This window comes from Oryx dammah, unplaced genomic scaffold (genome assembly GCF_014754425.2).
Source record: "Oryx dammah isolate SB20612 unplaced genomic scaffold, SCBI_Odam_1.1 HiC_scaffold_11035, whole genome shotgun sequence".
Classification (NCBI taxonomy): Eukaryota; Metazoa; Chordata; class Mammalia; order Artiodactyla; family Bovidae; genus Oryx; species Oryx dammah.
In genome coordinates, this window is record NW_024080429.1 from 29101 (window position 1) to 55031 (window position 25931).

The following is a 25931-nucleotide window of genomic DNA, read 5'->3' on the forward strand; positions in this document are numbered from 1 at the left end:
AAACAAGGCGATTGTCTTTGGGCTTGAAATGGTAACTAAGGACACCAATTTCAATAACTCTTACAATGGCTCCAAAATGCTCACCTCTCTAAAGCATAGTATTCTCAATTACAGTTAATGAAACGTTTCAGTGAAAGAAAAAGAGTGTGTTTTCTTGACCACTCCCTAACTACACAGATATTCGACAGATTTCAGTCCCTTAACTGCAAGAATGAGAACGTTGTGCTTCACTTGGTGTTGTCCTATGGGGGTTACCATACCAAAGCAGTGACATGACTTGATATTGCCACTGCCATCTGAAGAAATGACCACAAATTTGAGATTGCCAATATTTCTAAGTAGTCTTCAGGATGGTGTGGATAGTCCAACAAGCAGGGACTCTGCTCAGAGTATTTTGAAGTGAAATATATTTAGGATCAACCAATGATTTTGATCCTTGCTTACTCCATGAGGACGATGAGTTACCTCTCACTTGCAGGATAGGAAAAGGACTATCATGGGCTGACATATCACTACACATGACTGGAAACTTAGAAGGCTCTACCGTCAGTCAAGAATAACTGCTCTGAAATGGAGATACAATGTAGTTCTGAGACGTAGATGTAGTTATAGTAGCAAAGCCCTCAATGTGGACATTTACTTGAGTGTAGCTGCTAAGTGAATGTCAATTAAAAATGTTCAACGTGTTGCAAACAGCAGGTTGATCTACCACAATCTGGTCTGTTTGTCTAACTGATATTGCTGATGGGGAAGGTAAGTCACATGGAGAGACAGCACTTGTATTAGCGACTATCTGGCTGGTATGAGGCTTTTGTATGAAAGGCACATTTAAACTTATGGAGGCTGAAAATGCACACTCTCCATTCGTTTCTGGAAGAAATTCAGAGTTATGATCATCTTTGTTGACACTGCCTCTAATATACTTATTGTTATCTCTAACTAGTGGAGATATTGGAGACACATTGTTAATCCCAACTCTTCTTTGCATTCTTACTAAAAGTTGGGGATGGACGGTTTTGAACTTTGATTTATAGTAGGTCTGTAACTAAAATCAAAGGATTAAATTATTTAGTTTCTTTATAAAGCAAGGTAAAACTGATAAAGCTAAGCTATAAAAATGTATTCCTTTAATTACACCAATTAAATAGCATCAAATAAAACATCTCCATTAGTAGTTTTAACAAGTAACATGTTAGAAAAAATTATGCTCTTCAACTAAAAATATGATGTATATATGCAGTTAATACCACTTTCATTAGCTTCAGAACTTGTATCTGGTATCAGGTTGCCAGGAAACGTTTTTAAACATCCAATATGTTAACCTTCAGCTGTTTTCAACTTTAAAAAATAAAACGTTTTCAAAAATCTGTATCTCAAATTCAAATTCCATTTTAACTGCATATGTGAACATGCTTTCTAGGTCACACGATTTAATCTTCACTTTGGTTCACTTCAGTTGTTCAGTTGTGTCTTGACTCTTTGCGACCCCATGAATCGCAGCACGCCAGGCCTCCCTGTCCATCCTCAACTCCCTGAGTTCACTCAGATTCACATCCATTGAGTCAGTGATGCCATCCAGCCATCTCATCCTCTGTCTTCCCTTTCTCCTTCTGCCCCCAATCCCTCCCAGCATCAGAGTATTTTCCAATTAGTCAACTTTTTGCATGAGGTGGCCATGCACAGGAGTTTGAGCTTTAGCATCATTCCTTCCAAAGAAATCCCAGGGCTGATCTCCTTCAGAATGGATTGGTTGGATCTCTTTGCAGTCCAAGAGACTCTCAAGAGTCTTCTCCAACACCAGTTCAAAAGCATCACTTCTTTGGCTCTCAGCCTTCTTCCGTCCAACTCTCACATCCATACATGACCACTGTAAAAACCATAGCGTTGACTAGACAGACCTTAGTTGGCAAAGTAATGTCTGTGCTTTTGAATATGCTATCTACGTTGGTCATAACTTTTCTTCCAAGGAGTAAGCGTCTTTTAATTTCATGGCTGCAATCACCATCTGCAGTGATTGATTTTGGAGCGCCCCCCCAACAAAAAAAAAAAAAAATTAAGTCTGACACTGTTTCTACTGTTTCCCCATCTATTTCCCCTGAAGTGATGGACCAGATGCCGTGATCTTCATTTCCTGAATTTTGAGCTTTAAGCTAACTTTTTTGCTCTCCTCTTTCACTTTCATCAAGAGACTTTTTAGTTCCTCTTCACTTTCTGCCATAAGGGTGGTGTCATCTGCATATCTGAGGTTATTGATATTTCTCCAGGCAATCTTGATTCCAGCTTGTGTTTCTTCCAGTCCAGCATTTCTCATGATGTACTCTGCATAGAAGTTAAATAAGCAGGGTGACAATATACAGCTTTGACACACTCCTTTTCCTATTTGGAACAAGTCTGTTGTTCCACATCCAATTCTAATTGTTGCTTCCTGACCTGCATATAGATTTCTCAAGAGGCATATTGCCAATAAGTGAAATTTTTGGAGTATCTTGCTCAAAAGAGGTATGTCTTCTTCTTTCAGAAAGTCAGGTAATGAAGCAGACTGTTGAAAAATTGTGTTGCTTTTTACAAATCCCATAAACATTAGGCTGTCAAACTAAACTTTCCATACTATTGGTTTCAATTGTTCTGAAAGGCTCCTTTCTTTCCAAGACATTTTCTTAAAAACTTCTTCATTGATCACTACTAATGCCACACTTATCCAACCAAATAGATTCAAGCTGATAATTTGCAACTATATTCCAAAGTTTTGCGGAAATGTGAATGAAAGAAAATCATTCAGCTCATCTGTTTCAAAGATAGAATATGTGTAGTGTGGCCTTTTGATCACAATATCCTCAGACAAAGCCTGAAAAGCATATTCTTCAATCATAAATCTCAAAACCGAGTCCCCCGTAAGTGTATAATCATACAAAGAAGATCTAATGGAGGTTTCTGAACTAGTAGATTCACCCTTAGGAGGCCCATCTTGAATTTCTGAAGAAATATGCACCATTTCAGAGAAATCTTTCTTCAGATATGTTTCTCATGTGTCTGATTTTACACACTGCAACTTCAAATGCTTCTTGGCTGGCCTACAGAGAGATACTCTCTAGACCATCACAGTGGCTCTCAAAGTCAAAAAGCTGTGACATCACGAACTCACCGGTGTCCTAGCAACTGAAGGGTAACCATGACATCATAAAGTCAGTGGTCTCCTAGCAATTGAAGTGTAATGTGCAACCAGGGTTTAATTCAGCATCAACTTAAAATACAAACTGCTTACAGAAATAGCAACCAAAGGCATGAAACCTGCAAAACCCCATTCGTAAAGAATTTTTACACAGAAAAATTACATCAATATATCTGCCTGGTTTCTGAAATAAAAGTGATTTATCATCCTCTATACACACATTCTTAATATTCATTACTGTTATCCAAGCACACTTGTGCAGTAAAATCAATCAAATAACTCTGGGCTTCAGTGAAAGCACATGTTTATTATAGGACCGAGCAAGGAGTCCTAGCAGTCTTAGGTGCTTCAAAGACCCAAATCCCCAAACACTTTCAGGGGAAGGATTTTAATGACTGATCACACACCACGGTTTTGGGGTATTCTACTAATGACCTGTTACTGAGGATTTTGGGAGTCCACATCATTGACAGTCTGTTTCCAAATACTCTGTGGTCTATGTACATGCATTTCAGCCTGGTTGTGGCTTTAGCATCTCTAAAAATGTTCACAGGATATTGCTCAGAATATTATCAATGGCTCTTGAGTAAGAACCAAAGACCTTTGACTTTGCTTAGTGGCTAAATCATTACTATTCCCTATCGCTTGAATATTTTCCTTTGTTTCCATTTTTCCTAGCTTCGCTGATAAAAATTACTCTCAGAACACGAGGAGGTATACAGGCGTCCAGGTCTTGAAGTGTTTTAACCAGCAATAATTTTGTCTATTTCCTGTTGAGATGGAGCAAGAAGTTGGAAATAGTTCTGAGATCTAAGCTTGATATCAATATTTTCTGTTATGGAAACATATCTGTTATTTTATATAGATATTTCTATATCTATATACATAAATACCTATGCATATGCATATAAATATATATATATATATATTTCTATATCTATTTTTTTCATTAAACCTGGACAAATCTCATACTTTACATGCAGCCAATAAAACATATTTTGAAGTATTTCCACTTACATATATTCAATAACTTAGTAGACTTTTGAATCATTCTATATTTGGGTTTGAATTTTTTCTATACTCTTATACCTAACAGGAAGTAAAAGCCATTGTACTTGTTTTATATGCACACACATATACACATGTGTATATTTGTGGATATGTCAAAATATAATTTTAAGCAACTTTATTTAGATGGCCAAACCCTTTGCTTGCTCCCAAGATCTTAAATGAAATGTTTGGGAACCCCAACATTGCTTAATAAGTTACTGGCTGAATACTTAAGATCCTGTTGCTAAAAGGCTCTCCTTTAATCTAGCTCATCTTCCACTCTTCTTTCTGTAATAAGAGATGGGGTTCATACATATGAGGACACCTTGAGGCCATAAAATAGCAACTCTCACTTACTTAGAGATATTGTTCAAAGAAAGCTGTTGCTCTCCCCATGTTGGATACCATTTTAAACATTCAAGTCTGTAGTAACATTGGAACACGTAGGAACCACATGCACAATAGTCAACCAGCTGGATTTGGAATAACAGATACCCATTTAATGGGTAAAATATATGCCAAGTACACTGTGCATAGATCACAGACAGGCTCTTCTGACTAGCTGAAGATTGAAATTATATGATGTGTACATCGAATCACTTCTCCATAATTCAGTATGTAAAGTTTTCTTTCATCATTTACAACTTCTGGTACCAAATATTTCAATAGAAATCACTGATGATCAAAATTTTTCTCTCTTCATCCCACAGAGGTTCAGCTTCCTGTCCCATCAACATCATTTATTGCCAAGGTCCAGCCTCAGCAGAGTCCAGATATCCTCAGGATGGACGACGTCAGTGAACGAAGAAAGATAGATAAAGAGATTTAAAAAAAAAGAGAGAGACACGGGTGACCAAGCTTCTTCAAGCGAGGCCCATTGACTTTATTCTTCTCAGGGCTTTTATACCCTGAGTTGTACATAGAGCAAGGTGAAAAATGCAGAGTCAAGTCGCCATTCCATCAGTAATAACTTTCATCAATATCAGGTTCCTTCCTGCAAAATTCTTATTTTCTGTACATCATCTTCTATTCCGGAGGCCTGTTGATATTCCATGACCTCCTTTTGATAAAGGTTAGTCAGCCAGAACACCAGAACAATGATTTTTCCTTAAAGTGTTTCTTGTTAAATTCTTAGCCTGCATCACCTTAAAGTACAGAGTTACATTTTTATGGAGCAAAGATTCAGCAGGTTACAGCAAAGAAAGAACTTATAAACTCAAAGTCTAATGTTGCTAATGCTAAGGCTATTACTTGTTTTTTCTACATCCTGACTATATGCACTCCCAGGAACACAATGGAAAAGGGATGTGAAAACTTGGCAGTAAGCATAGGCTCAACAATGTTGCAAAAGTCTGGATAAAACTGCCAAGTAAGCTAGAATACTAACAGAGGGTTTGAAACACTCCTTTCATGCCCAGGAGATTTATCAACTAGAACCCTAAGTTAATTCTTTTGGTCAGAGACAGCCCCTTGCTAATCTCAGAAGAGTTGGTGAAAGACATAAAATAATAAGACTGACAGATTCTGGTTCGGGGGTAGATGCTCGAGCAGGTCCAGGAGGTCCATCGAATCCTGAGGCCTTGCTCATCAGGACTCTTCCACATGACCTTGTCATGGGTCGGATGGCCCAGGGATTCCCTTGAGTCTTGCATGACCTTGTCATGGGTGGGATCTCCCATGCTGGCTCCCGGCAATTTATCTTGTTCCTTGTCCTCCTTTGTATTTTTGAAGTAACTACATTAGATAAAATCTAACTAGATAACATGAACAGGCTCAATATATTATGTTAATGGAAAAATACATTTTAGGGTGTGTATTTTGCAATATTTAACCCAGTTGTCACAGAAGTATGAGATAGGTGCTCCAGCAGGAAACTTAAAACCAGTACTATAATATATAATGTGTAACTATCATCTTAGAATATTATCAGAAAATAATTTCTTATCCAAAACAGCGAGGGAAAACAAAGGTACAAGAATACAATAATTCTCAATGTTCATAGGAAAACATAGGATAAACAGTACATTTGAATTATCTGTTGCTGTGAAAGTCACTTCAGTCGTGTCTGACTCTGTGCAATCCCAGAGATGTCAGTTCACCAGGCTCACTAGTCCCTCAGATTCTCCAGGCAAGAACACTGGAATGGCTTGCCATTTCCTTCTCAGTATTACACAAAGTAAGATCATGATATCTGGTGCCACAATTTCATGGGAAATGGAAGTGGAAAAGACAGAAGTAGTGACAGATTACCTTTTTGGGCTCAAAATTCACTGCAGATAGAGCTATAAAATTAGAAGACAATTGCTTCCTGGAAGGAAAGCTCTCACAAATTCGAAAGTATGTTAAAAACTGAAGATATGACTTGACCAATGGAGGCAGTTTGAGTCACATCTATGGTCTTTCCAGTAGATATGTACAGATGTGAGAACAACAAATTGCTCTGCTAGGGATGACTTGTGAGTGTACATTGGATTGCAATGTGATCAAGCCAGTCAAACATGAAGGAAATCAACTCTGAAGAAGCATTAGAATCACTGATATTGAAGATGAGGCCCCAAAGTTTTGACCACCTGAGCAAAAACTGACTCAATAGAAAAGACCCTGATTCTTAGGAAACAATGAAATCAAGAGGAGACATGGGTGAAAAAGAATGAGAAGGTTGTGTTGCTTCACCCATTCAATGGATATGATTTCAGGCAGAGCCTGGGTGATGGAGAGGGACAGACAGGCCTTGTGTGCTGCAGTCCAAGGGGTCACAGAGAGTCAGACATGACCCTGAGACTGAACAACAACAATATTTTAGTTAATAAAATAGATCTTCCAGGATCATGGTGGGATCTCATACTGTTAGAGGAATAAGAGGCACAGTTTAATTTCTCCCACACGTGTCCATCAAAGGATCGACTGCACATGGAAAACCTTCCAGAAATCAATTTGAACAATGTTGATGGGCCCTAGAAGCCGAGAAAGGAAAACCCATCTCTTAAAAAGGAGGTAGAACAAAATAAGGGAAGTAAGGGAAGAAAGTTTTTAGGGATCAAGACCCCCCTTGGAGAGGGAGTCCTGAAGGAGGAAATTAACACAAGATAGGAAACACTCTCTCATAGGTGCCAGTGTGGGGGGGTGGGGCGGGGGAACAGAACCAGGGGGAAAAGAACAAAAAAAGAACAAAAGTAACAGATTATATCAATAAATGCAATTACTAGCCAAGAAGTGACTCAGATGCTTCTGTCCACTATCATACATGAGGCCTGGGAGGGACGCCTGTGATGTATCAAACACACTATGGTTAGAACAAGGATTTAGTGCCCTGAGGACAATCTGATGGAGCTAAGGTGACAAAGAAACATAAACCATGGGAACACTAGACACAGCCATTTTAGAAAGGACCTTTCCTACAGGAAGGCTCTAAAGCCTCATAGTGAACCACAGCAAACTCACAGAACAGAGGACTATGCACAAGAAAATACCAAAGGAGACCAAGCCAGCTTCCATTTAAGACCCTTAACTACACGGAGGTAAAGAGGAATGTGTATGACTGCCAGAGGCAGAAGAAAATGGGTTAGTGGTATCTTCGTCCCAGAGACACTGCCCATCAAGCTCTAAGCTGGTTGACAGTTGCTAATGATGAATTCCTGGGTTCATGGATAGTTCACATAGGCCAGGATCATGACAGCCTGGGGTCAGTTACCCTGATGAGACACATGGCATACCTGAGACTGTGCGCTCTGGCACAGGTAGCAAACTGTGCGGTTGAGACCAGAGAGCTGCATAAGAGGCATGGCTCACATGGGACTGTGTTTGCCCTCCAACCAGCCACTTGAGATTTTGGACTTGTGAAGAACAAAAAGCACAAAGCCAATTGTGGTCAGTGCCCTTGCTGAGAAACTAAGTGCCTGAATGGCTGGGAAGTGCATGAAACACAGGGCCCAGCTGGGACAGTGTCCTCATGTATCAACGGGGAGGCTGAGCAGGGTGGACCCAGGAAGGACCTGTCACATTTCTCAATTGCAAGCCCAATGTGATCTATCTCCCCCAAGCACCCTCACATATCCCAGAGGTATTTGTTTTCAGTGTCCCACTTCACTGCCAAAACAAGCAGCAAGTGAGATTGAATAAAAGGCTACCTCACCCTCGTTTCATGTTGAAAACCAGATATGAAGAAGCTTTCAAATAAAAGAAAGAAATATAAACAAAGAAGCATAAACCAACCCAGAAGTGACAGGCTCAACAGACTAAGTCTTCAATTAATGCTGAGACTGTTCAATTGAGGGACAATAGTAGAGTTTGACAAGTACATGGTTCAACTTGGGACTGTACTGACACCAAAAAGCAAATAATAATAATTTTTATTATTTTTGAAACCTGAGATCTATTTCTATATGATTTATTTAACTTGTAACAATGTTAGTCCTTTTTAATAACCTAAACTTTTATTTCTCAACTATTATTACCTTTCAAATAAAAGCACATACATCTATTATTTAAACACTTCTTATATATGTGTGTGTATATATATATATATATGAATTTGGCCTCTGTTTTCATTTTTTGCACTATTTAAATGAGTCTAATTTTTATTCTTGATTCTTAAGGTTTGCTTTCCACAAATTGTTATCAATGTTGTAACATTAGGAATACAATCTTTAGGAACTGATTTCACTTATGAGGGCATCAGACTACAGACACGCTGAAATCATAATCTCAGAAAAATCACAGCCTTGTTTAACTTAATGAAACTAAGCAATGCCTTGTGGTGCCAGCCAGGTTGGGAGGGTCATGGTGAAGAGGTCTGACAGAATGTGGCCCATGGAGAAGAGAATGGCAAACCACTTCAGTATTCTTGCCTTAAGAACCCCATGAAGAGTATGAAAAGGCAAAATGATAGGGTACTGAATGAGGAACTCCCCAGGTTGCTTGGTGCCCAATATGCTACTGGAGATCAGTGGATAAATAACTCCAGAGGGAGGAAGACAAAGCAAAAACAATACCCAGTTGTGGGTGTGACTGGTGATAGAAGCAAGGTCTGATGCGGTTAAGAGCAATATTACATATGAACCTGGAATGTCAGGTCCATGAACCAAGGCAAATTGGAAGTGGTCAAACAGGAGATGGTAAAAGTGAAGGTCGACATTTTAGGTATCACTGAACTAAAATGGACTGGAATGGGTTAATTTAACTCAAATGACCATTATATCCATTATATCTACTACTCTTGTCAGGAATCCCTTAGAAGAAATGGAGTAGCCATCATGGTCAAAAGAAGAGTCTTAAATGCAGTACTTGAATGCAATCTCATAAATGAAAGAATGATCTTGTTTTGTTTCCAAGGCAAACCATTCAATACCACGGTAATCCAAGCATTTGCCCCAACCAGAAATGCTGAAGAAGCTGAAGTTGAATGGTTCTATGAAGACTTACAAAACCTTTTAGAATTAATATCCAAAAAAAGATATCATTTTCATTATAGGGGGCTGGAATGCAAAAGTAGAAAATCAAGAAACACTTGGTGTAACAGCTAAATTTGGCATTGAAGTACTGAATGAAGCACGGCAAAAGCTAATAGAGTTTTGCCAAGAGAATGCACTGGTCACAGCAAACACCCTCTTCCAAAAACACGAGAGAAGACTCTATGCACGGACATCACTAGATGGTAAAGACAGAAATCAGATTAATTCTATCTTTGCAGCCAAGAAGGAGAAACTATACAGACAGCATAACCAAGACTGGAACTCACTGTGGCTCAGATCATGAACTCCTTTTTTGCCAAATTCAGACTTAAATTGAAGAAAGTAGGGAAAACCACTAGACCATTCAGATAAGACCTAAGACAAATCCCTTATTATTGTACAGTGAAATATAGATTTAAGGGACTATATCTGATAGTTTTAAGGGACTAGATGTGACAGACATAGTGCCTGATGAACAATGGATGGAGTTTCATGACATTGTATAGGAGACAGGGGTTAAGATCATACCCCTAGAAATGAAATGCAAAATAGCAAAATGGCTGTCTGTGGAGGCCCTACAGATAGCTGTGGAAAAAGGAAAAAGCAGAGAAGTTAATAAAAGATATGTGTAACTGAATACCTAGATCCAAAAGAAAAGCAAAGAGATAAGGAAGCCTTCCTCAGTGATCAATTCAAAGAAATAGAAGAAAACAACAGAATGGGAATGACTAGAGCTCTCTTTAAGAAAATTAGAGATACAAAGAAAACATTTCATGCAAAATGGGTTTGATAAAGGACAGAAATGTTATGGATCAAACACAAGTAGACTATATTATGAGGAGGTGGCAAGAATACACAGGATTAGTTCAGTTCAGATCAGATCAGTTCAGTTCAGTTCAGTTCAGTTCAGTTCAGTCGCTCAGTCATGTCCGACTCTTTGCGACCCCATGAATGGCAGCACGCCAGGCCTCCCTATCCATCATCTCCCGGAGTTCACTCAGACTCATGTCCATCAAGTTCATGATGCCATCCAGCCATCTCATCCTCTGTCATCCCCTTCGTCACCTGCCCCCAATCCCTCCCAGCATCAGAGTCTTTTCCAATGAGTCAACTCTAGCATGAGGTGGTCAAAGTACTGGACTTTCAGCTTTAGCATCATTCCTTCCAAAGAAATCTCAGGGCCGATTTCCTTCAGAATGGACAGGTTGGATCTCCTTGCAGTCCAAAGGACTCTCAAGAGTCTTCTCCAACACCACAGTTCAAGAGCATCAATACTTCAGCACTCTGCCTTCTTCACAGCCTAATTCTCACATCCATACATGACCACAGGAAAAACCATAGCCTTGACTAGATGGACGTTAGTTGGCAAAAGAATGTCTCTGCTTTTGAATATACTATCTAGGTTGGTCATAACTTTTCTTCCAAGGAGTAAGCATTTTTAATATCGTGCCTGCAATCACCATTTGCAGTGATTTTGGAGCCCCCAAAATTAAAGTCTGACACTGTTTCCACTGTTTCCCCATTGATTTCGCATGGAGTGATGGGACCGGATGCCATGATCTTCATTTTCTGAATGTTGAGCTTTAAGCCAACTTTTTCACTCTCCTTTTTCATTTTCATCAAGAAGCTTTATGACTCCTCTTCACTTTCTGCCATAAGGGTGGTGTCATTTGCATAGCTGAGGTTATTGATATTTCTCCTGGTAATCTTGATTCCAGCTTGTGTTTCTTCCAGTCCAGTGTTTCTCATGATGTACTCTGCATATATGTTAAATAAGCAGGGTGACAATTTACACCCTTGACGTACTCCATTTCCTATTTGGAACAAGTCTGTTGTTCCATGTCCAGTTCTTACCGTTGCTTCCTGACCTGCATACAGATTTCTCAAGAGGCAGGTCAGGTGGTCTGGTATTCCCATCTCTTTCAGAATTTTCCACAGTTTATTGTGATCCACACAGTCAAAGGCTTTGACCTAGTCAACAAAGCAGAAATAGATGTTTTTCTGGAACTCTCTTGGTTTTTCCATGATCCAGCGGATGTTGGCAATTTGATCTCTGGTTCCTCTGCCTTTTCTAAAACTGGCTTGAACATCAGAGAGTTCATGGTTCATGTATTGCTGAAGCCTGGCTTGGAAAATTTTGAGCATTACTTTACTAGCATGTGAGATGAGTGCAATTGTGCAGTAGTTTGAGCATTCTTTGACACTGCCTTTCTTTGGAATTGGAATGAAAACTGACCTTTTCCAGTCCTGTGCCCACTGCTGAGTTTTCCAAATTTGCTGGCATATTGAGTGCAGCACTTTCGCAGCATCATCTTTCAGGATTTGAAATAGCTCCACTGGAATTCCATCACCTCCACTAGTTTTATTCATAGTGATGCTTTCTAGGGCCCACTTGACTTCACATTCCAGGATATCTGGCTCTAGATGAGTGATCACATCATTATGATTATCTGGGTCATGAAGATCTTTTTTGTACAGTTCTCCTGTGTATTCTTTCCACCTCTTAATATTTTCTGCTTCTGTTAGGTCCATACCATTTCGTTGAATCATATCAAAAGATTTTCTCCAACTATTGAAGTGATCATATGGTTTTCATCCTTCACTATACATTGACATGCAGTACTGAAGAATGTTTCCATATCTGGAATATACCCCACTCTTAATAATGATGTTCAATCCTTTTATGGTATTGGTGGATTTTTTTGCTAGTATTTTGCTAAGGATGTTTGCCTCTGTTCATCTATATGATATTGGTCTCTAACTTTCATTTTCTGTGTTATCTCAGTGTTGGTATCAGGGTCACGGTGACCTTATAGGATGAGTTTTGCATTTTCCTTCCACTCTAGAATTTTGGAAGATGTTCAGAAGTGTATGTGCTAGCAGTCTTCTGACTGGTTCAGAAAATTTCCATGTGAAGCCATGTGGCTTTATGTTTGTCAGCTGGAAAGTTTTCATCACAGTTTCAATATTATTGCTTATAATTTATCTCTTCATATTTCTGTTTCCTCATAGCTGAATTTCTGAGCATTTGTCCATGGATCAAATTCTAAATTTTATTGATGTACAGTTGTTTGCTGTAGTCTCTTAAGATTCTTTGTTATTTCTGTGGTATCAGCTATAATGTCATTCTTTATCATGTCAAAGTTGATTGATTTGTTTGTCGTTTTTTTCCTTAATAAGTCTGGACCATGATTTATCTTTTTTGTTTCTCCTCTTCAAGAGACCCATTTTAGTGATACTGCTTTTGACTATTTTTTTCCATCATTTCCTTTCTTTAATTTCTGTCCTAATTTTTATCATTTTTTTCCCCTTCTATTCACTTCGGGAAATGCTGTCTGTTTTGTTTTTTTTTTTTTTTTTTCCCTCTCTAAATGCTTTAGATTTAAGGTTATGCTAATTACTTGAGATGTGTAGTATTTATCAACTTCACTCTTTTACTGCTTTAGCATACTCTATAATTTTCAGATAATCATATTTTTAATAGTATTTGCTTCTAAGATTTTTCTTTCATTTTCTTTCACATTTCATGAGTGATCTCTTGGCCATGTAGATGTGTATTTATTAGTCTACATGGATTCATGTTTTTCACAGTCCTTGCCTGCAAAATCTGGTATGTAAATCATAGCATTTTGATTGATACAATTATCACTATCTTAAATTTACCAAGGCTTGATTTGAGATCCACTTTGTGATATATCCTGAAGATATTTTATTTTCACTTTACACAAATATTCTGCTGTGTTTCAGTGAAATATCCCCTAAGTATCAATTAACTTTGTCAGGTAACTTGTGCCTTTGAACACTTGTGTTTCATTTTAAACTTCATTTCTAAATTGGGGGATAATTTCTTTCCAATGTAGTGTTGGCTTTTGCTTTACAACAGTATGTAACATATAGGAGACCAAAGTCCTTTTTTGTGTTGTTAATTATTTGACGTTAGTTATTCATTTTCCTAGGACCTTCAGAAATATTTCTTGTCTTTTTTCCATTCTATTTCTAGAATGTTTTATCACCTTTACTACCACAATATCCGAGTCATTTTCAGGGAACATGCCCATTTTTTCTTTATGTTTTGAGTTTTTAACACATTCTTTTGCCCACAACATATTTCTCTGTCTTCACATTTCTCTACTTACTGTGTTAATGGTTATTTCTTCACAAACTGCTGTGTTACAGTCATTTGCTCCTTGTCTCCACTACAAGTCAATAAATTTGGTTGAGTGACTAGTGTGGGCATTGGAGTTGGACAGATTGACAACAATGTTCTTGAGTGTGCATCTGAGTCTTCCCTGTCTAATTGTGAGACCATATCTGTTTGTGTCATTTGTAGGTGTCTATGGCATTAGTCTGACATTAGGCAGTCTATCTGCTGATGATTGGTTGTGTTTTTCTGTCTTGTTTGTTGTGTGGTGTGAGGCATCAGCCCTGGGTTGTGCAGACAGTTAAGTGCAGTGCATCTGAGATTAAGAGACCTTCAAGGAGACTGTCACTTGATAATATTCACTGATGACAGGAATTCTCTGGTGTTCCATGATCCTGGTCTCAGTGTGAAAGGTTGTAGCAGAATGAAAGGACACGGGATTCTTAGCCTCTAGAGGAGAAGAATTCAATCTGAGGCCATAGACAATGCTAGATCACTCAGAGCTTTGTGTAATAAAGTTTTATTAAAGTATAAAGGAGATAGAGAACACTTCTGACATCAGCATCAGAAGGGGGCAGAAAGAGTACCCCCGTTCTAGTTTTCAGCTGGATGTTTATAGTCACTAGCAGTCTGTTAATGAAAGAAAGGAATGTTTTAAAACTCAGAGTGGTACCAGGCCCTCTCACCTATTAGATGCATTTTGGGATAATCTTCACATCAGCCGATTCATCCCAGGACATAAAATGATCAACTTGAATCTTGTAGAAGGACGGATTACCATGCAGATAGTTTCATTTACATAGATTAGGGAAACACTATCTGAGTATAACATGCTGGTTTGTCAAGTAGGTTCAAAGGCATTAGGTGGAACTGACTTGAGGACAGAGCTTGGGGTAAAAACATAGTACATTAGCATAGTTTAAGACAAAAATTTCCATAAGAAAAATGCATTGGTTATCTCAATATTTGAGATTAGTAACTTCTGATGAAACCAGGTGCCATTCTATTCACTTCAGTTCAGTCACTCAGTCGTGTCCGACTCCTTGCGACCCAATGAATTGCACAGCGCCAGGCCTCCCTGTACATCACCAACTCTCAGAGTTCACTCGGACTCATGTCCATTGAGTCAGTGATGCCATCCAGCCATCTCATCCTCTGTCATCCCCTTCTCCTGCTGCCCCCAAATCCCTCCCAGCATCAGAGTCTTTTCCAATGAGTCAACTCTTCACATGAGGTGGCCAAAGTACTGGAGTTTAAGCTTCAGCATCATTCCTTCCAAAGAAATTCCAGGGCTGATCTCCTTCAGAATGGACTGGGTGGATCTCCTTGCAGTCCAAGGGAGTCTCAAGAGTCTTCAACACCACAGTTCAAACACATCAATTATTTGGCGCTCAGCTTTCTTCACAGTCCAACTCATATCCATACATGACTACTGGAAAAACCATAGCCTTGACTAGACAGACCTTAGTCCACAAAGTAACTATTGAAACCACAATATTTTAAAAGAAACCTCCTTTTAAATTTGTATAGAAAAGGAAAAAAAAATCATTAGTTTGTTTCCTCCTGCCAATTAAGAGAGATAAAAATTTCTGACACTTGCAGGCTATTTCCTCTGGTTGTAGACACCTGGCCTTCCTGCCTGTTACCCTCTCAGTTGCTGACACCCGAAAATAGCAGGCCCAACTTATGCCCTGGTACTACAATACCATAGAAACAGATTGAGGAGATTAAAAAAAGTAACATAGATAAATGCCAAATAGGTAAATAAATAAAAGACTCCATAAGCAATAAACAGTACAGATTCATAAAGAGACAGCAGATTCATAAAGAGAACCAATCAAGGAAATCTCAAGGCAAACAACAACACCAGAGCAGAGGGCCAACTGAATAATAAGGAAAGTAAATCTCACAAGAAGATCAGAACAGCCCCCACAGAATGACAGAAAACCACAATTAATATAGAAATGCATACCTGTGTTAAAAAATGAAGTGTTGCAACAGCAATAAAAGGCACAGAAAATAAAAAAACAAAAGTAAAAGTAGAAATAGCTATACAAAAATAAAAATATGTTTGGAATAATCAAAGACCAATACAATGTGTAGTAACAAAGAAGCCTACAACTGAGAAAAATAGTGCACACACACACACAAAACAACAACAACAACAACAACAATTCAATGCATCAAAAGAATAATACATATTTCCTAATGTCTCATCTGTCAGTGTCCTAGTCCACAACATGAGCCAGAGGACAACAACAATTCTTTAGGAAGTTCTCCAAAGATGGAGAGAACTGGACTCTGGATCTCTCTAAGGACATCTCAGACTTAAAACTGGTATAATACCTGTGCTTTCTTACAGCTGCCTGAGCCTGGGCATTTTTTTTTTTTTCCCCATTTGACCTCTTCTATCTATTGATGTATTCCATACATGCAGGGTCTGCATCATTAATCCTGTGTATTTAATCTGCAGCATACTCAACTGGTTGGAAGATTCTCAATCCTTAATGGCTCTGTCCCTAGGTCTCAGGTGTAATTTTCATCCTTCCTCACATGTGGTCACCAAAGGAGTCTTCCCTGAGACAGTTTTGGCGCACTGGGATCTGCCCTGATGATCACAGGAGGTGGTACAGCCACTTGGAATGCTGGAACCACGGTGATGCCAATTATGAATAGGAGCCAGCAGCCATAGCCAGAAGAGATTTGGCCTTCAGTTCAGTTCAGTTCAGTTCAGTCACTCAGTCGTGTCCGACTCTGCGACCCCATGAATTGCAGCACGCCAGGCCTCCCTGTCCATCACCATCCCCTGGAGTTCACTCAGACTCACGTCCATCAAGTCCATGATGCCATCCAGCCATCTCATCCTCAGTTTTCCCCTTCGTCTCCTGCTCCCAACCCCTCCCAGCATCAGCGTCTTTTCCAATGAGTCAACTTTTCTCATGAGGTGGCCAAAGTACTGGAGTTTCAGCTTTAGCATCATTCCTTCCAAAGAAATCCCAGGGCTGATTTCCTTCAGAATGGACTGCTTGGATCTCCTTGCAGTCCAAGGGACTCTCAAGAGTCTTCTCCAACACCACAGTTCAAAAGCATCAATTCTACACCACTCAGCTTTCTTCATAGTCCAACTCTCACATCCATACATGACTACTGGAAAAACCATAGCCTTGACTAGATGGACCTTAGTCAGCAAAGTAATGTTTCTGCTTTTGAATATAGTATCGAGGTTGGTCATAAATTTTCTTCCAAGGAGTAAGCGTCTTTTAATTTCATGGCTGCAGTCACCATCTGCAGTGATTTTGGAGCCCCAAAAAATAAAGTCTGAGACTGTTTCCAATATTTCCCCGTCTTTTTCCCATGAAGTGATGGGACCGGATGCAATGATCTTCGTTCTCTGAATGTTGAGCTTTAAGCCAACTTTTTCACTCTCCACTTTCACTTTCATCAAGAGACTTTTTAGTTCCTCTTCACTTTCTGCTATAAGGCCTAATTTAGATGAAGTGAACTTAACAGACCTACACAGAAAAATCTATCCAAGAGCAGCATTCTTCTCAGCAACACATGCACATAATATAAGTTTTTCAAAATTAGAAGAAAAGTATTTGTGACTTGACTGTGCTTTCCTGGGGGCAGTGAAGTTATGCTGAGAGGGCCACTTCAACACAACATCAGAAATAGACAAGTGTAACACTGTCAAAGCCACTTTTGTGGTACTCCAGAGCTTTCCTCTCTCTCTCTCTCTCTATTTTTTTTTTCTTGCTAAATTTGTAAAGAGTTTTTCTCTGTCTTTTTAATGTAATTTTTAATTTTGCTTTTGCTCTGTTTGACTATTACTTTCTTTTTTTATCATTCTTTATCTGTTGTAACTATTCCTGAATATATATAAATCTTTATTGCATATGTCTATCTATCTTTGCTCTTCTATTTTTTCTCTCTTTTTTTTTTTGACTGTCTCTTCAATCTCTCCCTTTTCTCTTATCTCTCCCTTCTTCTCTCTCTCTCTCTTTTCTTTTTCTTCATTTTTTTTTTTCCCTTTTCCATCAAGTTAAATTTATGCAGTCTTTTTGCTATATTCCCCAGCTGGCACTCTGCTCAGATTCAGTTTTCCAAATGAGAGTTAATTCTGCTTTCAGTTGGTAAATATCACTATGTGTTTCCTTTCCTCATCAAGCCAATCTCCTTTACTCTCTTTTGCTTAGAATACTTTGGTTATATCACTCTGCATAAGTGTGTCTCATTATTTTTGTAATAATTTGTCTGCGTATTCACCACCTATCTGAATTCATCCATTACTTCATTTTATGTTTTTCTTTTGTCTTGGTGTGTTTACTTTAACCCCCTTTAATTCCATAACAAATGACTTCTGGAATCTTGCTCCCCTGGTTGCACCTGAACCACTGAGATAGGAACAACCACCTACCTGAATTCATCCATTACTTCATTTTATGTTTTGCTTTTGTCTTGGTGTGTTTACTCTAACCCTGTTTAATTCCATAACAAATGACTTCTGGAATCTTGCTCCCCTGGTTGAACCTGAACCACTGAGATGGGAACACTGAATCCAAGATCTCAAACTGCCAGAGAGCTCTGAACTCCATGGAGTATTAATCAATGAGAACTTCAACACCTGTACACAATGACTGGTATCACCCAACTGTTGAAACCATCCAATCCAGGACACTTTATCCAAACAACAAACAAGATAAACACACAAAAACAATAATCAGCAGGCAAGAGTCCCACACACACTCCAAAATATACCACATCACACAGCCCTGAATATCAGAAGAGAAAAGAAAACTTGCCTCCCCCAACTAGAATACAGGCACAAGTCATGCCTAGCAAACAATTCTAGCAAAAAAAAATTCAAAACCACATAAAAAGATCATACACTTTGATCAAGTTGAGTTTACCCCAGGGATGTAAGAACTTTTCAATATATGCAAATTGATGAATGTTGTACACCATGTTAACCAATTGAAAGATAAAACCATATGACAAACTCAATAAATGCAGGGAATGTTTTCAACAAAATTCAGCACCCATTTATGATTTTAAAAACTCTTTAAAAAATGGAAGGGAATGAACCCTAAATGTTCATTGGAAGGACTGTTGCTGAAGATGCTATCCCAATACTTTGACTACCTGATGCAAAGAACCAATTCATTGGAAAAGACCTTGATGCTGGAAAAGATTGAACATAATAGGAGAAGGGGGCAGCAGAGTATGAGATAGTTAGATAGCATCAGTGATTCAGTAGACATGAATTTGAGCATACTCCAGCAGACAGAGGACAGCCAAGACTGTTGTGCCTCAGTTAATGGGGTTACAATGAGTGAGAAATGACAGTAACTGAAGAAGAATTAAAAAAAAAAAGTCATTTGAAAAACAGGAAAAGAGAGAAAAAGACAAATGACAGTCATTTTTGTATGGTGTTTATTCTACCACAGCTAAGAAAATTTTGAAAACGTTACTTTAAAGCATTCTATGAAGACATGAAATAAAGCATTGAAACATAAGAAAATAAATGTGAAAGAAAAACCATGAGAAATTATGAAGAATGAAAAAAATTTGTCCTACTAATTATACTTCAAAAGTACAATCTAGGGAGGCAGAGTCCAAAGATAGTGCAGGAATAGGATAGGGAGACCACTTTCTCCCCCACAAATTCATCCAACATTAGTTTGAATATTGAGAAACTTCCAGAAAACAACTTCTGAATTCAGGCACATCAAGCACAGAGAGGTAGCTCAATCTCTTTAAAAGAGGTATGATAAAATAAAAGAGACAAAAACAGTGACAAAAGATTTAGTGACAGAGAATATTTTGGGGAGGGATCATGAAGAAGGGAAAGTTTCCACACAGTAGGAAATCATCTCACACAGGTGTGTCTGTAGAGAGATTTGTAATCTGAGAGGGAGACATAACCAAAAGGTGGGTGGTGGGGGGAGGAAAACCATAGAATATGCACCTAACCATAAATACAAGAAGAGATGGAAAAGTGGCCCAAATGTTCCCATCTGCCACCAGTAAGTAGGGACTGGGCAGGGAGGTGTGTGCTACATCATCAATCCTCAGGGTAAAGGCCCGAGCCTGAATGCCCGGAGGACAATCTGAGGGAGCTTATGTGAGATAGTAACCCAAACCTTGATATTTCCAGGAAAAAAAAAAAAAACTTTCCTGACAAAGACACTAACACTGAACGGTGACCCACGGTGCCCTCACAGAAAAAAAATATTGAGAAATACCAAAGGAGAACAAGCCAGCTGCCATAAGGCCCTCCCTCCCCAGAGACAGAGAGGCAGGCATGCAACACCCAGAGCCAGAAGACAAGGGGCTGCTTCAATCTCAGATCCAGAGACAGCATTTTCCACCAAACTGACAGCAGGCTCCAATTGCTAACCACATTTTCCTAGGATCCAGGAAGGTTGACATCTGCCAGGAGTGTCACAGCCTGAGATCAGCACCCCAGAGGAAACATATGGTACCCTTGGGACTGTGCTATCTTGGGAAACCCAGGAAATGAAGGGGCCTGGACCAGCGAGGTGATTAAGATCTGTGGCCCACATGGGGCAGTGTACTCACCAAGCACCCAGTCACCCGAGCTGCTTAAAACAGAGAAAGGCACAAAATGGATAGCCCAACCAAATCTGTACCCTTGCAAACACCTGAGAACCTGAGCAGCTTAGACTTGGGGAGCATACGCCACCTTGGGCTGAGGCAAATCCAATGTGGTCCATCCACTGCAAGCACTCCCATGCATATGAGCAGTATTCGTTTACAGTATCCCTCCCTCCCCACAGCACAACAGAACAAGTGAGCCTAAATAAGCAGATATCTTTACCCTTTTGTGTCAGGATGGAAATTAGACACTAAAGAGACTAGCAACCAGAGGAAACCAAAATAAACAAAAAAGGGGGAACCACTCTGGAAGTGACAGGCGCAACAGATTAAAACCCTGCATTTAATACTGGAGACTGTGTATTTGAAGAGTTCCAATAGACAATGAGGAAAAAAATACAAGCCAGATCAAGAGACTATCTGAAACAATTGATCTGACCCCACACTGTCCACAACAGCTCCAGAGAAATTCCTAAATATATATTTTTTTTACTATTATCATTTCTTAATTTAAAAAAAGTTCTCTATTACTCCTTTAGCTTTAATTTTATAGCTTAGTATTATCTTTTAAAAAACTCCTACTTAAAAAATATTCTTTTTTTTTTCTTTTCAATTGAACATGTTTTACAGAATTTATATTGTATTTTTGAGAGGTTAACATCTCTTCTAGGTTTATTAATCTTTGCTTTTTTATATTTGCATCAATTTTGTACCTTTAAGAATCTAATCTTTGTTCTCCATTTTTTCACTTAGGGAGTTGTTTGCCAGTTTGATTGCTCTCTCCCTTTTCTTCTCAAGGTCATCTCTATCTCCTTCCTGTCTCTTCTCTTCTCTATATAAATCTATTAAACTATCTGGGTACTCCTGGCTGTAGAATTATGGCTACTCCTGGCTGGAAAATTATTTCACCAATAATCTATGGGTCTTACATTCTATGCTGAATGGATGGAGAAGCCTTGAGGCCACTGTAAGAGAAGGACCAAAAACCAGAGGCAGAAGGCTTCACTCCAAAACTTCAGAACATCAGAGAACTCTTGACTTCAGGGACTTTAATAGAGAAGAGCTCACCCAAAAGTCTCAAAACCTACACTGAAACTAAACCCCACTCAAAAGCCAACAAGATCCAGTGCAAGACACACCAGGCTAATTATCCAGCTAAACAGGCACACAAACCTGAACATTACAAAGTGGACTCCCAAAGCAATTTCAAATGCAAAGAAACCACAAAGTCACTACTAGACACTTCATTGCACTTCAGAGAGAAGAGATTGAGTACAACCCACGAGAAAAAAAGACACAAGCTCCTGCAGTCAGGTAACCTTAAGAAGCTATTAAGCCAACCCCACCCACAAGGAGCAGACTCCGCAATTAAGCAGAATGACAAACTTCCAGTTTGCAGAGAGGGTACCCCAAATACAGAAATATAAATAAGTTAAAAAGGCATATAAGTAGTCAGTAGATGAAGGAATATGATAAAAATCCATTAAACCAAACAAAAGAGGAACAGATAGGAAGTATACCTGAGAGAATTCAGAATAATATTAAAGGTGATCCAAAATCTTGAAAACAAAATGAGGCTAAAGATAATAGATTATAGACAAGGATTGAGAAGATGAAAGAAATATTTAACAAGGAGCTAGAAAAAAAGAGTCAATCAATAATGGAACACACAATAACTGATATTAAAAGCATTCTGAAGGGAATCAAAAGTAGACTAACTGAGGAAGAAGAGAGGATAAGTGGGGTGGAAGAGAGAATGGTGGAAATAAATGAAGCAGAGAGAAAAAAAGAAAAAAATAAGAAGAATTAAAAGAATTGAGAACAACCTCAGAGGCGTGTCGGACAATATTAAATGCCTCAACATTCGACTTATACTTGCCATAGAAGAACATGAAAAGGAAGGACATGAGAAAATAGTTAAAGTGATAATAGTCAAAACTTCCTTAATATTGGTAAATAAATAGCCACAAAAGTCCAAAAAACCAAGAGAGATCAAAACAGGAGAAACCCAAAGCAAAACATGCCAAGACACATGTTATTCAAAGTAACAGAGATCTAACACAAAGAGGAAATACAGAAAGCAGCAAGGGAAAAGCAATAAATAACACACAAGTGTAACAGCTCATCTTTCAACAGAAACCCTTCAGGCCAGAAGGAAATAGCAGGATATACTTAAAGTGATGAAAAAGAAAAAGCTACAGCCAAGATTACACTAACCAGCAAGGTTCTCATTAAAACATAGAAGAGAAATGAAAGGCTTTACAGACAAGCAAAAGATAAGAGAATTCAGAACCACCAATCAGCTCTTCAACAAATGTGACAGGATCTTCTCTAGACAGAAAACAGAGAAAAGGTTTTTGAAATTGAATCCAAAACAATTAAGTAAGTGATAACAGAATCATACTTATCAATACTTACCTTATATGTAAATGGGTTAAATGCACCAACCAAAAGGCAAATCCTGGATGAAAGGATACAAAAATAAGACCCATATATATGCTGTTTACAAGAGACACACCTTAATCCTAGGGACACATACAGAATGAAAATGAAGGGCTGGAAAAACTTATTTCATGCAAATGTAGACCAAAATAAGCAGAAGTGGCAATACTTATGTAAGGAAAATTAGATTTTGGAATAAAGACAATGATAAGAGACAAAGAAGGACACTACATAATGATCAAAGGATCAATCCCAAAAGAACACACAATAATTATAAATACTTATGCACCCAACATAGGAGCACCTCAATATATAAGGTAAATGCTAGCAAGAATGACAGGAAAACTTAAGACTACACAATAATAGTGGGAGACTTAATACCCCACACACACCTATGGGTAGATCAACCAAACAGAAAATTAGCAATTAAACATAGGCTTTAAATGAAACAATAGACCAGTTAGACGGAATTGATAACTCTAAGGTATGTTACCCCAAATCAACTGAATCCACCTTTTTCTCAAGAGCACATAGAACATTTTCCAGGATAGTTTAAATCCTGGGTCTTAAATTTAGTCTCATTAATTTGAGAAAAAGTGAAAGCATTTCAAGTTTCTCTGATCACAATGCAGTAAGACTAGGTGTCAGATATGGTGGGGTCGGGGGGGAAGAATTAAAAATACAAACATATGCAGTCTACACAATATGCTTCTGAAAAACAAACAGATTATGGAAGAAATTAAAAAAAAAAAAAAGGAAGTCAAAATATATGTAGAAACAAATGAATGAAAAACCTCAAACCTACAGGATTCAGTAAAAGTAGTTGCAACTTTGAGGTTCAAATCAATACAACCTACCTTAGAAACAAGGGAAACATCAAATAAACAACCTAACATTGCATCTAAAGCAAATAGAAAAAAGAGGAAAAGAAGAACCCCAAAGTTAGTAGAAGGAAGGAAATCATAAAAATCAGAGTAGAAATAAATGAAAAAGAAATAAAGATAGCAAAACTCAAAAAAAACTAAAAGCTGATTCTTCAAGAAGATAAATAAAATAGACAAAGCAGAGTCACTATGAAAAAAAGAGAGGAGAATGAAATAAATGATATTATAAATAAAAATGGAGAAATAATGACAACAAATGGACAACTTGGAAGAAATGGACAAATTCTTAGAAAAATACAACCTTCCAAAACTGAACTGGGAAAAAATAGAAAATCTTAGCCTACTTGTCACAAGCAAGAGAGTTGAAGCATTAGTCAATAAATTTTAACCCTGTATGTGAGACAGCAAAAAGACACAGATGTATAGAACAGCCTTTTGGACTCTGTGGGAGAGATTGAGAGTGGGATGATTTGGGAGAATGGTATTGAAATGTATAATATCATATGTGAAATGAATCGCCAGTCCAGTTTCGATGCATGATACAGGATGCTCGGGGCTGGTGCACTGGGATGACCCAGAGGGATGGTTTGGGGATGGAGGTGGGCGGGGGGTTCAGGATGGGGAACACTGGTACACCCGTGGCAGATTCATGTTGTTGTATGGCAAAACCACTACAATATTGTAAAGTAATTAGCCTCCAATTAAAATAAATAAATTTATATTAAAAAATGTTCCAACAAACAAAACCAGAACCAGGTGACTTCAAAAGGAATTGTACCAAAAAATTAGTGAAGAGCTAAAATCTATCATTCTCAAACTCTTCGAGAAAAACTGCAGAAGTCAAAATCTCAAATTCATTCCACGAGGCCACCATCACCCTAAAACTGAAACTAGACACATATGGCAACAAAAAAAGAAAACTACAGGCCAGTTTCACTGATGAACATACATGCAAAAATCCTTAACAAAATTTTAGCAAAAAGAATCCAACAACATACCAAAAAGATTATACATCATGACCAAGTTGGCTTTGAACGAAAGGATTCTTCAATATTCGCAAATCAGTGTGTAACACACTAACTATTTGAAAGGTAAAACTCACATGATTACCTCAATAGATGCAGAGAGATCCTCTGACTAAAATCAACACAGATTTTTGATAAAAACTCTTCAGAAAGCAGGCAAAGAAGGAACATATTTTAATAAAATGCATATACAACAATCCACAGCAAATATTATCCTTAATGGTGAAAAACCAAAAGCATTTCCTCTACAATCAGGAATGAAACAAGGATGCCCACTCACACCACTACAATTCAAGATAATTTAGGACATCCTAGCCAAAGCAATCAGAGAATAAAAAAGAAATGCCACTGTTTGCAAATGACATGATGCTCTACATAGAAAACTGTAAAAAGACCTCCAGAAAATTACTGGAGCGAATTAATGACTATAGTAAAATTTCAGGATATAAAATTAACACACAGAGATCCCTTGCAATCCTATACACTAATAATGAGAAAAAGAAATTAAGGAAGCAACTCCATTCACCATTGCAATGAAAAGAAAAATATACTTAGGAATAAATTTACATAAAGAAATCAAAGAACTATATATAGAAAGCAATAAAACAATGATGAAAGAAATCAAAGATTACACAAATAAATGAAGAAATAGATCATGTTCATGGATTGAAAGAGTCAATAGACTGAAAATTAGTGTACTACCCAAAGCAACCCTAGATACAATGCAATCCCTATCAAGCTACCAATGGTATTTTTCACAGAACTAGAATAAAAAAATTCACCATTTGTATGGAAACACAAAAAACTTCAAATAGCCAAAACAATCCCGTGAAAGAAGAATGGAACTGGAGGAGCCAACCTGCCTGACTTCAGACTACACTACAAAACTACACTCATCAAGACAGTATGGTATTGGCACAAAGACAGAAATATAGATCAATGGAACAGAATAGAAAGCCCAGAGTTAAACCCATGCACCTATGGACACGTTATCTTTGATAAAGGAGGTAAAAATATACAATAAAGAAAAGACAATCTTTTTACCAAGTGGCACTGGGAAAATTACAAACAAACTGTTCAGTTCAGTTCAGTTCAGTTCATTTCAGCCGCTCAGTCGTGTCCAACTCATTGCGACCCCATGAATCGCAGCAC

General features: G+C 38.2%; 1 pseudogene; it reads right to left on the reverse strand.

Annotated features, from left to right (window-relative positions):
* Nucleotides 1–334: 334 nt before the first annotated feature.
* On the reverse strand, nucleotides 335–3171 carry LOC120860180 (annotated as a pseudogene).
* Between the last annotated feature and the right edge of the window lie 22760 nt (nucleotides 3172–25931).